The sequence below is a fragment of the Acromyrmex echinatior genome, chromosome 19 (assembly GCF_024713525.1).
Source record: "Acromyrmex echinatior isolate Ae372 chromosome 19, ASM2471352v2, whole genome shotgun sequence".
In the NCBI taxonomy this organism is placed as follows: Eukaryota; Metazoa; Arthropoda; class Insecta; order Hymenoptera; family Formicidae; genus Acromyrmex; species Acromyrmex echinatior.
Genome location: NC_141870.1, coordinates 6,956,145 through 6,964,374, shown reverse-complemented (window position 1 = coordinate 6,964,374; position 8,230 = coordinate 6,956,145). Strand labels below are relative to the sequence as shown.

The following is an 8,230-nucleotide window of genomic DNA, read 5'->3' as shown; positions in this document are numbered from 1 at the left end:
GGTTCGAATTTGTGGAATGCGGTCGACGACAACGACGACGTATTTGAATCTGAAAAGTTATAGATCCTTTGCGTCTCAATATCTTCGCTTGTAGCATATGTAGAGAAAAAATAAAAGCATAATACAATGGGAGTGTAAACTATCGATTAAGAGTACTTAAAACTCGATCAGGACAATCATTATTAAGATCCGATAACCTCGATCTGACGCAACTCGCCGATTCGCGTAAAGGAGGCACGGCAGTGTCTCGCGCCAGTGCTTAGCGCTGAGCAACTATCGTGTCTCCAGATATAAACAATAAGAACTGTGTGCATCAATAGTTATAAGTGGCGTGATAAAGTACGAGACTAATAATCCTAAGGTTCAAAAAACCTGATCGGTAAGTGAAAAAGATTAAAATATGTATAATATGAAGATATCAAAAAATGAGTCGATTCAAAAGACGTGGATAGCCTCAAAAGACGTGTTGTTCTTTTGACGTGGAATCCACCTATTATTAGAAAGAAAAGGTAGTGGCTAGAAACGTGATGAACAATATTTTGAATGATCAATTTGTAATCATTTTTTGACAATAAAGTGAAAAAATCCCTTAAAATTAATGCACACCAATCCAATATCTCTTAACTTATAAAGTTAAGATAAAATAAAATATTTAAATCTTTCTCAAAAATAAATTATTTTTTAATCTTAATTACGCTATTTTATACCAACGATTTTTACCATATTTTTTATTTTTTAAAGAATTATTAAAAAGTTATATATAAGTTATATTTTCTAAAATAACCCTTTATGGTTAAAAATTAAGAATACATATATTTTTATGTCTTTCTTAATTAAAAATATTTAAGTCAATTAAGAAAATCACTAATATTTTTTATTCTATTTCCTACTTTTTTGGATTTCTTTCAGTAACCGTTCGTTATACGAAAAAATTAATAAAGTATTATATAAAAAAATGTTTTTTATTCATATCTATACAAATTTTGAAACTATTTTTATATATTCATATCTATGAATTTTGAAACTTTTTTTTATGTATTTGTTTCTACTTTTTTTTATGTTATTCATACCTACAAAATCTGAAATATTTGATATCTTATCTTGATATATTTGATATTTTAAAAGATATTCAACGAAAATCAATTTTTTCGTAAAGTTTAGAGGTCTACGAGCATATCTTTCTTTTATCCAATTGGACTGCAGTTTTACACAGATTTTTTTTCTTGAATTGAAACCGTTTTGGAGGATGCCACAAAAAATATTTGAAAATCGAAAATAAGAGCTACCTTAATATATATATATATATATAAGAAAAGATTTATTTTTATATAATGCTTTTTCTAGTATGTTTACATATTCTTTATATAATAAAATATTGTGTATTATATTTTAATTAATACAAATGAAAGAATATATACTTTCAATAAATGTAAAATAATAAATAATTATTAATTGAAATATTAAGTTTAATATTAAAACACGTGATTATCATATGCAATGTATAACATTCCGTTCAAAAATACAATAAAATTTCGTGGTTTAAAAAATAAAAGATTAGTGTTTTGGACGATATTGACTTGAAGGGTCTCTATTCTCGGAAAGTATCGCATACGAAAAACTAGGAAAATAATGTAGTATGCGTTACATATACTACAGCATTTTCCTAGTTTTTCATATGCGATACTTTTAAAAAATAGGGGCTCGGGACCAAAATTCTGTTTTCAAATTGAGACGGAGATTATTACGCCAAGAGTCTCGGACGTCTCGGCAAGATTGAGAATTTGGGCCATCAAACTGGATACCTATTATGAAACATGGATGAATTCCGATCGGAATTATTTCGTTTTCTCTAGAAAACACAATAGAAATCTAGGGAATTGAATAATTTCAATCGGAATCTATTCCGATTTTTCCAGTTGTCTTAAGGCACATTCAGATTACCGAATCAGTCGAATCTTGAGTCGCGAATATTTCAGCGAATAACAAATGCTTATCGAAATACTTGCGGCTCGAAGTTTGTCTCGATCATCTGGACGCACGTTTATCATTCATTTGTACGCAATAAAAATATAATTCGTAAAAAAATGTTCGATTCAAGACCAACGACACTCTCGACTCGAAACCGAAATTGAGACGATCAGGCGAGTTAAGACGATATCAAGAATTTCGAAACCAGGCCGAGATTGAGTCCGAGACCAAGATAGTCTCATTTTATTGAAACGAGACCGAAACACTAAAAATGATTCGTATAATAAAAATGATTTATATAATACAAACACATAATTTTCCATATTTTTTAATTGATAACTTTGCAAATAATTATTTTTTTTCACGTGTTTTATATAACTTAAAAGTTACATAGTTCGTTTATTTCATGAGAGAACATTATTATTAATTTGTAACATTATAATATTTTCATATAATAATATTTGATCGTTTGTGGAAATTAATGTAATCACAAAAAGTTAAAGGACATTGTCCAAAGTATTCAGGAAACATGCACAATAAATTTACGTTAGTTGTCCGATAACATAAGCACGCGTATTCTCGGCAAGTCTGCAACTAGTTGAGCTATCGATTACGTCCAACTTTCATGGAAATTACGGGCAGTATTTAATCGACCGTGGTATTTGACGATATAAGGATGATAGATTGTCGGTTAATGTGCCCAAAGAACGTGATTAAAATAGGGATTCGATAATAATATATTGCCAAATTTTAATTTATAAAGTAATAAAAGTAATGATAAAATCTTATTAGCATATTATAGTAACGTATTATTATTACAAACATTATAATATAAAAATAATATAAAAATATAAAAAATAATATAAAAAACTTGTATATGAACTTACCTTGTTTTTTAATCATTGTTTTTTAATCATTGTACTTTTATTATATATTTTATTATTTTTATTCCCTTTTTAATCCATTTTTATGTTCTATTAAGTTAAAATTTTATTTTATTGCATATTGTAAAAACAAAATTGAAGACAAAAAAATTTATAAATGTCAACGCTTCACTTGGAGAATCGAATTTCGGGCATGTGTCGTGAGAAAAGTTCTCACCGTAGAAAAGTTGTAATATAAATATACAGAGTAAGGAATTAGATCGAGTTTCATCAACCACAATTTATTGAAATTTTAATGCATTCGTTTTTCACGGAGGAAGCGTCAGGAGCTTCTCGTGGTTTCTCGCCACATCAGGAAGTGTACGGATGCGCGCTAATGTATTTCCCACAAACATTCTTACAAGCGCTCCCACAGGAGAAACCAAGTTATTACCACTATCAAAGGTGGCAGATAAGCTTGGGTGTCCCCTCTGCAGGATGAATTTCGCGATTTCGTGAGGCGCTTCTGAATTCTGAAGTGAGAGTCATTACTGGAATCCTTTTCCCTTAATGCTCCCTTCGGAATGTTTAACAATTTTATCGTGATAAGAGAACAAAATGCGCTAAATCTTCTTCTAAGTCAATACATTTTTGTCAGCGGTTGTGGTCATCACGAGATTGGAGGAACATTAGCTGTGCAAAAATTTAATATTTACACGCACGCGCACACACACACACACACCGGATTTAGATATTATATTTTATGGCGCATTGAATAATCTATCATGTTGATGTTAACGCAACATTTCGCATTACTAATTGCACTCGAACTTAATATCCATACTCAATATTCAGTTCAGATCAAGTTCTATTAACTCTAGATTAAATTTGTCAATATAGAAATTTGCTCTATATATCTACTTCACATATTTATATTATAAAATTAATAAATAACAATAAAGCTCTTCGTGTTTCTATTAAAATTATTAGGTGTTGGAATTAATTCGTAGCGTTTTTTAATGAAAGAATGTTATTTATTTCACATGAGCATTAAAAAATACATTAATGAAAGTACTTCCCATCACTTGTAAAACGCTACGAATTAATTCCAACACCTAATATTTTACTAAAAAATAGTATGCTTTCACAGAAATATAATTTTTCTAATTTATATAAAAATCTGCAAATAATTAATAAATATATTAGGTGTTGGAATTAATTCGTAGCGTTTTTTAATGAAAGAATGTTATTTATTTCACATGAGCATTAAAAAATACATTAATGAAAGTACTTCCCATCACTTGTAAAACGCTACGAATTAATTCCAACACCTAATACTATTTGAAACTTATCTTTTTGCTGTTATTGCATCATACACAGTCCAACAAACATTTTAGTTACTAATTCGTGGTTTACAACGTTGCATCGAACATAATATTAATATTTCATTGCAACGAGACAAAACTGCGATATTAGGAATATTTTGCAATATTGTTTATCTAGATATAGTAAACGCTAAGATGAGGTTATTTTCGTCTTAACAATTAATAAGGAAATGATAACGTGACTTTAGCGTTCATTTGAATTCATGTTATTGCAAAAAAATTTCCTAATTTCATGACTGCGGATAGGATTTTATTTACGTTATAGCGCGAAGCGGGATCGCAGGTTTCGCAGCGATAGCAGCTGTGATCAGCAGGATCGTGATGAACTGGTATTGCGCGTGTCATCATCCGCGGAGGCTGTTGAAATCGATATACAGCACAAATCAAGTTTCACCCTTACTCCCGATGACGGGAGAACTACCAGCCACCGTTATTTCCAGCGGCCGGCATCGTACGGTAAAACAGTTACGGGAACGGGCCGGTAATATCATAAATATGATATCCAGTCGCCTGGATAGCTCGAATCCTAGGCTCTTTAGGTTCTCTTTGTCGCTCTTATTATGCCATAGAGGTTTTCCGGTCGCCTGATCACAATCTTCACGAAAATTGGTCGTAGTCGCTGTACCCGCCGCATCCGCTGCACCCGCGCAGTTGTTCAAACACCCTTCAATTCAGGAATTCGGCTGCCTAGTCGATCGAAAAAAAAATTGTCATTTAGCTCTGTCATTGCTGTTGCGTTAATTGCTCGTTTGATATATGGCCAGTGATCGTGTTGCTACGTGTTTAAATACTGATGGTATCTAACCCATTTAACTCAGTTTTGCATTAAAAATAGTATTTTGCATTAAAATTAGTATATTCATATTTTTCATTCAAAATTATAAAATTTTTTTCTTTTTACTTCATTTAGAGAAAAATAATATATTTTATAAAGTAAATATCAGTAATTTTTTTTTTATTTTAGATTATAAAATAAACTGATTCTAAAAAGTGTGAGAAAGAGATATGCATACCAGCGTTAAGGGGATACAGACGCAAAGTCATATTATCAATATAATTATTGTAACTTGCTAATTAACATACATTGACAAATAAGTGTATACATTTACTCTAAATTATCTACATTTTGATATATGTACTTATACACATTTCATAAACGTATATCGTCGTATAAAAATTATGCATATGACTATTGACCGTGTAATGTATGTTATATATATATGTATAGCACATATGGATATATATATATATATATATATATATAAAACATATATATTATATAGGGTGTCCAAAAAGATTCCGGATTTATGAGCTGGACATAAAGGTGACTACAACTAATCGTGAAGAAATGTGAATTGTACTTGTATCGGCATACATAGTATGCCGCTAAAATATAATGCGTTGACCTATGACTATGATTCGCGTTCTACGACTCAATTATGGCTATCCTTATGCTAGTATAAGGCTCTTAACGTTTTTGGAAGAAACGCTTCAGAACAAAAGTTGTAAAGTTTCAAGGAAGCTATTAATTTACTGATATTTAGTTTGAATATCAGTACTGGGTGACGTCTACAGAGTCAGATCAAGGTCTCATCTATGTTTTTTTAATGAATGCTATTTTTATTGTAAACTCTAATACATAGTTATTATTGATATGTTGACTTATACGAGAATATAAGTTCGAAAAATTCTCGGTCTAATATAGAAATGATCCCACAAATATCAAATTGCTATAATTTTAGAAAAGTTTGATCTTTTATAGGATTACTGTTAAAATTGCAGACAGATGTGTTCATTAGTTTCTTTATTTCGGTTGTGTCAAGCAATTAACTTTTGATTCCATCATGACAATGCATCTATTCACATTTCTTCAATTGCAGACACAAAATTCTACAAATTGGTTCCGCAATCGTATTTCAGATTTTCAGATTTGATAATCGAAATGCTTCTGGCAGTAAATGAAAAATAGTCAGCCCACGATGAACGCCTCTGACATTTATTTATAATTAGCCAAAGCACGATTTACAGCTGTGGCATTTTGTTATAGCTCGCCAGCCCACGATTAACGCTTCTGGCAGTAAATTAAAAATAATCAGCCCACGATGAATGCCTCTGACATTGAATCATAATTAGGCAAAGCATATTTTATTGTTATAAGATTTAATTATACATTCTGTCAAAAAAGTACCGGGAATTGATCATTTAAAAAGCCCGCTTAAAGGAATTGTCAAAATTCTTTTTGTCGCTAAGTTGGCATAACTGTCCTCTATACTGACGCGGAGTTGGAGTACCATCTGTCATTTAATGTGATTATAGTGCTCGATTTTATCAGTTCATCTCAAGTGTGTTTTGCGATTTTTACAATGAATGAAAAGGTCGAACAAAGAATTTGTCTCAAATTTTGTATTGCAAATGGAATTTCGTGTGCTGAATCGCTGAAGATGTTACAGAAGGCTTACGGTGAATCGACTTTATCAAAAACACGTGCATATGAATGGTACAGTGCATTGAAAAGCGGTCGAGATGTGGTGAAAGATTTGCCTCGCTCTGGTCGGCCATCAACATCTTCAACTGAAGTTAACATCGATAAAGTGAAGGAAATGGTGATTGAAAATCGTCATTTCAGTTTGAGAGAGATAGCCGCTGAACTTACGGTGTCTCACGAATCAATTCGTACCATTTTACGCGATTGTTTGGGCATGAAACGCGTTGCCGCTCGACTAGTTCCGAAAGACTTCAATTTTCTTCAAAAACTCAATCGCGTAAAGGTCGCTGAAGACATGTTAGAATGAGTTAATTCCGACCCCACATTCATAAAACGCATTATAACTGGTGGTATAATGGTGATGAGACATGGGTTTACGAGTTTGATATGCAAACCAGTCAACAAGCTTCGGAATGGCGCCTTCCAACTGAGCCAAAACCGAAAAAACCACGTCAAAGTCGATCAAAAGTCAAAGTGATGTTAACTGTTTTCTTTGATTGTCGTGGTGTTGTGCACTCGGAATTTTTGCCAGAAGGTCAGACGGTAAATAAAGAATATTATCTGGGCGTTATGCGGCGTTTGAGAGAGCAAATTCGTCGAAAAAGACCAGATTTGTGGAAAACAAACTCATGGATTTTGCACCATGATAACGCACCATCTCACAAGACTATCATTGTGAACGAATTTCTGACCAAAAACTCAACAAATATCATCGAACAACCACCGTATTCACCAGATATGGCTCCGGTTGACTTTTTTCTCTTTCCAAAACTCAAATTACCACTTCGAGGCACTCGTTTTCAGTCGATAGAAGACATAAAAGAGAATTCGCGGCAAGAACTGAAGTCGATTCCGGAAAATGCGTTTAAAAAATGTTTTGATGATTGGATTATTCGTTGGCATAAATGTATTATTTCGAAAGGAGCCTACTTTGAAGGCGATACAATAAATTTGAATGAATAATAACTATTTTGTGTTTTATTGACCAATTCCCGGTACTTTTTTGACAGAATGTATCACTTGCATGATAAATAAAAGTGATTTTCACGAATGACATAAAGATACTAACCTTGCCTATTCTAGAGAGCCTATAATCAGAGTGGCGCCATACGAGAGATGACATCATATTTTAGCGAAATTCTGCGAGAGAGAAAGAGATATACTGTCTCAGTCTATCCAACAGACTGTCAGTTTTAAGGTTAGGTGCAACAGCATTGAACGACATAAATACGTAAAGATACATTGATAAAAATAAAATTATCGAAATTATTTTAGAAATATGGTTCGATGTATAATACCGTTTTGTAACAATTCATTAAAAAAAGGATATGTTATGAAAATAATTCCGAAAAACACAGAACGCAGAATGAATTGGTTAAAGAATATAAATGGCAAATATAAAAATTGGACACCGTCAAAAAATTCATCTGTATGTGAGGTAAAGTAATTTATTCTTTATAAATAATGTATTTAAAATATTAAAATAAAAATGTAACATAAAATATACACAGATTAATTATAATATCTGA

At 31.7% G+C, this 8,230-nt stretch overlaps 1 pseudogene; it reads left to right on the top strand.

The window, feature by feature from the left end:
- Positions 1-6,657: 6,657 nt before the first annotated feature.
- On the top strand, positions 6,658-7,008 carry LOC147906694 (protein GVQW3 pseudogene; annotated as a pseudogene).
- Positions 7,009-8,230: the final 1,222 nt, after the last annotated feature.